The following is a 7380-nucleotide window of genomic DNA, read 5'->3' on the forward strand; positions in this document are numbered from 1 at the left end:
GTCTACAGCCAGGCCCAGTCAGTCTCTAGTACTACTTCCCTCAAGCTATTCAAGTCCGTCTCCCTCTCTCTCTCTCCATGTAAGGGCAGAGTCTATGGACCCCAGCCAATAAGAACTTTACAGGAGGTTGCCTTTCTTCTCGGGTGTTCCTCCTCTACCCAGACCTGTGCCAGACAAGAGAAAGGGAGGGAGAAGAGAGCAGATGGATTAGGGCTCAAGGGTAGCGCCTGAGGCTCGACTGGGTGGAAGTAGAACTAAATTTGGCTGCCTTACCTTTGATCTCCATATCCAGAAATCTCAGTTAGTGGCTCAGTCATGGCTGTATACCTCCATTCTGTCCACCCACTCAGCCCCAGATTTAGATTGCTTTCACAGAATCATGCTTTGGTTATAGCAGGCCAGGCCCATTCACATCCACAGCAATTTAGGGGTCTCTAACAATCTGTCTTGTTGGATGGTGTACTTAGAGTGTCTAGGTTCCAATGAGCCACTTCAAGCACACTAAAAAGAAAAGGTTCCTGGAGTATCATTTAGGGGTTCTTCAAATTGAAACTGTGATGGAACTCCTATAAGTTCTTTGAAGAACCCTTTAAAAGGGTTCTTCAAATAACCCCTTTTAATGGACCCTCAAAGAACCTTTTGAATAACCTTTTGGGGTTAATTTTCTAACTACACATAACAATAACAACAATAACACAATATTTTAGTTGTCAGTGTTTATGATTTTAGTGGCAAAGCAGAATAAAACAATCTAAATATGAGGTAAACTCCCAGCAGAGCCCCACGTCCAATGGGTATATCCTCTGGTCTGTTGATGTTAATGGGTTGATGTTCTCTGTATCCATAGCCAGAATAATTTTGCAGTACATCAGAGGTGTAGGGAGGGTGTAGTCTGTGTATCCAACATTTTTTTATTATACAGATGATTAACATCTGTATAATTATTCATACCTTAGTTTTTGTGGTAAATGTGAATGAAAATAAACTGTTTTGATAATTATCAGGAATCAAGGTAAGACCCAGATGCAGACTGTCGAAGTAACAATGTTTATTGTAGCAACAGGGGCAGGCAAAGACAGGTCAAGGCAGGCAGGGGTTGAAGATCCAGGGTAAGGCAAAGGTACAGGACGGCAGGCAGGCTCAGGGTCAGGGACAGGCAGGGTTCAGTAATCCAGAGGTGGTGCAAAGGTACAGGACGGCAGGCAGGGTCAGGGTCAGGCGGGCGGGTACAGGGTCAGGAAATGCAAAGGTCAAAAACCAGGAAGACGAGGAAAGAGAGGCTGGGAAACGATAGGAGCAGTTGGGCATTTAGGTTCCTGCAAGAACCCCCACCAGCTAAGGAGGTTCCTCGAATAACCCCACCTCCTATGGGGTTCTTGGAAGAACCTTTTGGAAGAGGCATTTTCAGTGCCAAGAACCCTAAGGTTGTTCGAAGAACTTTGAGGATCTTAGAAGAACCCTTGTTGAACCACAATTGTTTTTGAGTGCATCCTTCAACATATTGTTATAGCCTACATATTATTACCTCTTTGTTGATTGATATCCATTGAATTGTGTCCATCTTCTGTTTTACATTTTTCAGTTAAGTGCCTGCACCTGCTGTCCTTTCAAATTCAAATGTTTCAGTTAGGCAGTTAGGTTCCTGCAACAACCCCCACCAACTAAGGAGGTTCCTCAATGAACCCCACACTACCTGTTGAATGAGCTCGGTTTGTTGTTTTGGAAAGTTTGTTGTTTTAAAAGTGTATTTAAATGTTTATTAGTAGCTAGCTAACTTTTTAGTTTGGCATTCGTTGCTGGGACTGCTACTCTCTGTCCAGTGATCTGACCAAGGCCGGGTCTGAGGAGCTATTTGAGGTAGTAGCTAGCCTAGCTGCTAGCTAGCTGCCTATCAAGCTTGCGGGATTTCTTGAGGGCTTGAACGTAGCCCGCGACACAGTTAGCCATTGTGGCGGATTGTCCCGGGTTTGTTGCTGTCTAGATCTTTGCAGTTTGTTGTTTTAAATCTTCCCGGCAAGATTACAGAAATCTGTAAGTCATTGAGAGAGGACATCAGTTCTGTGTGTGAATCCATGATAACAATGACGGATAAAGCAGACAATCTCGAGGGACAATCAAGGCGGAATAACATGGTTGTGGACGGAATTGCAGAATCTCCACATGAGACCTGGACAGTCTGAGGACAAAGTGAGGGAAATTATCTCTGAGAAATTGAAGATGGACCACAGGAAGATTGAGGTGGAGTGCGCCCAAAGGACTGGAAAACCCACCATCGGCCCAGCTGACAGGCCCAGGCCGATAGTGGTCCAGTTCCTGAGGTTCAAGGACAAGATAGCTGTTCTGGAAAGAGCCAACAACTATAGAGGAACGTAAATCTTCCTCAACGAGGAATATCCTGAAGCTGTCATCCCTTCCCAGAAGCCTGGAAGGGATGAGAGAGCCAAGCCTATGGGTTCATAGTTTCATAACATTCATATATGAACCATTTCTGAGACTCACCTAGATAATTCATTTGATGATACAGCAGTAGCAATACAAGGATATAACATCTATAGAAGAGACAGAAATGCTTATGGGGAAGGTGTTGCTGTATATGGCTCTTATGGGGAAGGTGTTGCTAGATATGGCTCTGAATATATTCAGAGCCATATCCCTGTAATGCTTAGAGAAGATCTTATGTCAAGTGTTATTGAAGTGTTGTGGTTGCAGGTTCAGCTGCCTCATCTAAAGCCTTTTCTTTTGGGGTGCTGCTATAGGCCAGGTGATAACAGTCAGTATCTAAATAATGTGTGTGAAATGCTTGATAGTGTATGTGATGTAAACAGAGAGGTCTACTTTCTTGGGGACCTGAATATTGACTGGTTTTCATCAAGCTGTCCGCTCAAGAGGAAGCTTGTCACTGTAACCAGTGCCTGTAATCTAGTTCAGGTTATTAATCAACCTACCAGTGTGTTTACAAACACTAAAGGAACAAGATCATCCACATGTATCGATCACATTTTTACTAATACTGTAGAACTTTGTTCTAAAGCTGTATCCGTATCCATTGGATGCAGTGATCACAATATAGTGGCCAAGAAAGCCATATATATCCAAGAAAGCCAAAGTTCCAAAAGCTGGGCCTAAAATAGTGTATAAGATATCATACAAAAGAGGTTGTTATGAATCTTATGTGGATGATGTTAAACATATTTGTTGGTCTGATGTGATTAACAAGGAGCATCCAGGCTCTGCACTTGATGAATTTATGAAATTGCTTCTTCCAATTATTGATAAACATGCACCTGTTAAGAAACTGACTGTTAGAACTGTTAAGGCTCCATGGATTGATGAGGAATTGAAAAACTGTATGGTTGAAAGAGATGGGGCCAAAGGAGTGGCTAAATCTGGCTGCACATCTGACTGGCTGACTTACTGCAAATTGAATTGAGAAATGATGTGACTAAACTCAACAAAAAGAAGAAGAAACAGTATTATGAAGCCAAGATCAATAATAAAAACTTGAGTATTATGAACAGGAAGACAAATACAACTGTATCTTTCATTGAATCAGATGGCTTATTCATCACAAAACCATTTGATGTTGCCAATTATTTTAATGATTGCTTCATTGGCAAAGTGGGCAAACTTAGACAGGAAATGCCAACAACGAACAGTGAGCCATCGTATTCATGCATAAAAAAACGAATAATGAAAGAAAAGCATTGTAAGTTTGAATTTTGTAAAGTTACTGTGGGGATGTGAAAAAACAATTGGTGTCGATCAATAATGAAAAACCTCCTGGCATTGATAACTTTGATGGAAAGCTACTGAGGAGTGGCTATAGAGTCAGCTGCCACTCCTATCTGTCATATCTTTATTCTGAGCCTAGAGGAAAGTCTTTGTCCTCAGGCCTGGAGGGAAGCTAAAGTAATTCCACTACCCAAGATTGGTAAAGTGGCATTTACTAGTTTAACAGCAGATCTATGTTTGACCAATGTTTGACCAAATACAATGCAATTTCTCTCTAAACAAATTAACAACAGACTTTCAGCATGCTTATAGAGAACGTCACTCAACATGTACTGCCTGACACAAATGACTGATGATTGGTTGAAAGAAATTGATAAGAAGAAGATTGTGGGAGCTGTACTGTTAAGATTTCCGTGCAGCCTTTGATATTAATGACCATAACCTGTTGTTGAAAAAACATGTGTTATGGCTTTTCAACCTCAGCTCTGAATCCATGATATGGCAATCTATATAATAGAACTCAAAGGGTTTTCTTTAATGGAAGCTTCTCTAATGTCAAACATGTAAAGTGTGATGTACCGCAGGGCAGCTCTCTAGGCCCTCTGCCCTTTTCTATTTTTACCAATGACCTGCCACTGGCATTAAACAAAGCATGTGTGTCCATGTATGCTGATGATTCAATCATATACGCATCAGGAACCACAGCTAATAAAGTCACTGAAACCCTTAACAAAGAGTTGCAGTCTGTTTTGGAATGGGTGGCCAGTAATAAACTGGTCCTGAACATTTCTAAAACTAAGAGCATTGTATTTGGTGAAAATCATTCCGTAAGTTCTAGACCTCAGCTGAATCTGGTAATGAATGGTGTGGCTGTTGAACAAGTTAAGGAGACTAAATTACTTGGCGTTACCTTAGATTATAAAGTGGAATCACTAAACTCGTTTTTCAACCACTACACAAATTTCTTGTTAACAAGACATCTACTTTGTGCATGACACAAGTAATTTTTCCAACAATTGTTTACAGACAGATAGATAATCATACCGCTCAGGAAGGAGACACGTTCTGTCTCCTAGAGATTAACGTACTTTGGTGCGAAAGGTGCAAATCAATCCCAGAACAACCGCGAAGAACCTTGTGAAGATGCTGGAGGAAATAGGTACAAAAGTATCTATATCCACAGTAAAACGAGTCCTATATCAACATAACCTGAAAGGCCGCTCAGCATGGAAGAAGTCACTGCTCCAAAACCACCATAAAAAAGCCAGACTAAGGTTTGCAACTGCACATGGGGACAAATATCATACTTTTTGGAGAAATGTCCTCTGGTCTGATGAAACAAAAATAGAACTGTTTGGCCATAATGACCATTGTTATGTTTGGAGAAAAAAGGGGGAGGCTTGCAAGCTGAAGAACACCATCCCAACCGTGAAGCACGGGGGTGGCAGCATCATGTTGTGGGGGTGCTTTGCTGCAGGAGGGACTGGTGCACTTCATAAAATAGATGGCATCATGAGGGAGGAAAATTATGTGGATATATTGCAGCAACATCAAGACATCAGTCAGGAAGTTAAAGCTTGGTCGCAAATGGGTCTTCCAAATGGACAATGACCCCAAGCATACTTCCAAAGTTGTGGAAGAATGGCTTAAGGACAACAAAGTCAAGGTAATTGGAGTGGCCATCACAAAGCCCTGACCTCAATCCTATAGAAAAGTTGTGGGCAGAACTGAAAAAGCGTGTGTGAGCAAGGAGGCCTACAAACCTGACTCAATTACACCAGCTCTGTCAGGACAAATGGGCCAAAATTCACCCAACTTATTGTGGCAAGCTTGTGGAAGGCTACCCAACACATTTGACCCAAGTTAAACAATATAAAGGCAATGCTACCAAATACTAATTGAGTGTATGTAAACTTCTGACCCACTGGGAATGTGATGAAAGAAATGAAGCTGAAATAAATCACTCTACTATTATTCTGACATTTCACATTCTTAAAATAATGTGGTGATCCTAACTGACCTAAAACAGGGAATTTTTGCTAGGATTAAATGTCAGGAATTGTGAAAAACTGAGTTTAAATGTATTTGGCTAAGGTGTATGTAAACTTCCGACTTCAACTGTAGAATCAATGGTTGTAAAGATTGGGAGAGGTCTGTCCGTAATAAAGAGATGCTCTGCTTTTTTGACATCACACTCCAAAAAGCAAGTCTTGCAGGCCCTAGTTTTGTCTTATCTTGATTATTGTCCAGTTGTGTGGTTGAGTAATTCAAGGAAAGACCTAGTTAAGCTGCAGCTGGCCCAGAACAGATCGGCATGTCTTGCTCTTCATTGTAATCAGAGGGCTGATATAATTACTATGCATGCCATTCTCTCTTGGTTAAGAGTTGAGGAGAGACTGACTGCATCACTTCTTCTTTATATTAGAAACATTGTGTTGAAAATCCCAAATTGTTTGCATAGTCAACTTACACACAGCTCTGACACACACACTTACCCCACCAGACATGCCACCAGGGGTCTTTTCACAGTCCCCAAATCCAGAACAAATTCAAGAAAGCGTACAGTATTATATAGAGCCATTATTGCATGGAACTCCGTTCCATCTCATATTGCTCAAGTGAATAGCAAACCTGGTTTAAAAAAAACCCAGATAAAGCAACACCTCACAGCACAACGCCTCTCCCCTATTTGACCTAGATAGTTTGTGTGTATGTATTGATATGTAGATTACGTGTGCCTTTTGTATTTTTGTATCTATGTAGTTCTATCCTTGAGCTGTTGTCTATTAATGTTCTGTATTAAATCATGTTTCAGGTTCTGTGTGGACCCCAGGAAGAGTAGCTGTTGCTTTTGGAACAGCTAATGGGGATCCTAATAAAATACCCCCAAAATACCAAATACGTCCTTTGGGGTTCTAGGAAGACATTTCTGGGGGCCATTTTCAGTGCCAAGGACTCTAAGGTTCTTCAAAGAACTTTGAGGGTCTTAGAAGAACCCTTGTTGAACCCCTACTTTTTAGAGTGTAGGCCCAGGTACAGTTTGTGATAATACCATAGGCCATAGAAATAGAATCAAGATTATTTTTCTATGCCATAGGCGCCATGGAAGTATCCAGTCTTCTGAAGTCTGAGGATTCTACATCACTTTGAGCTGGAAAAAGGAAAGCCCCGATCCTTACTTCTAATACACATACTTTCAACTGTCACATTAGCAGTAGGCCTGCTGTGCCTTACTGTGTGTGCCTATGTCTCTGCTGCATTCGCCTGTTTCTCTAGCCAAACATGTTTGAAAATGGTCCTGTAGTACCCAAATATACTTCAGTCTGAATAGTGTGGATGTGCTGTACCATAAATGCCTTACCACTACCGCTGTATCTTTTGTGGAGACAGGCAGATGGAGAGACTACGTTAGCGAAGACATTGGCGTGTTTTCGGAGCAATGTTTCCCTGTCAGTTGGGCTTTGGGGTTGGTGCCCAGACATATGGACCTGTGGAAGACTGGGGCTCCAGCCACAGCTGAGTTTGCTCTAGGGCTGAAGGGGAATGTTAATGAAGCCAAGGCCCAACACCGAGGCTTACATTCCAAATGGCACCCGATTCCCTATATAGTGCACTACTTTTGACCAGAGCCTCTGATCAAAAGTAGTG

Source organism: Salmo trutta, chromosome 25 (assembly GCF_901001165.1).
Source record: "Salmo trutta chromosome 25, fSalTru1.1, whole genome shotgun sequence".
Lineage (NCBI taxonomy): Eukaryota > Metazoa > Chordata > Actinopteri > Salmoniformes > Salmonidae > Salmo > Salmo trutta.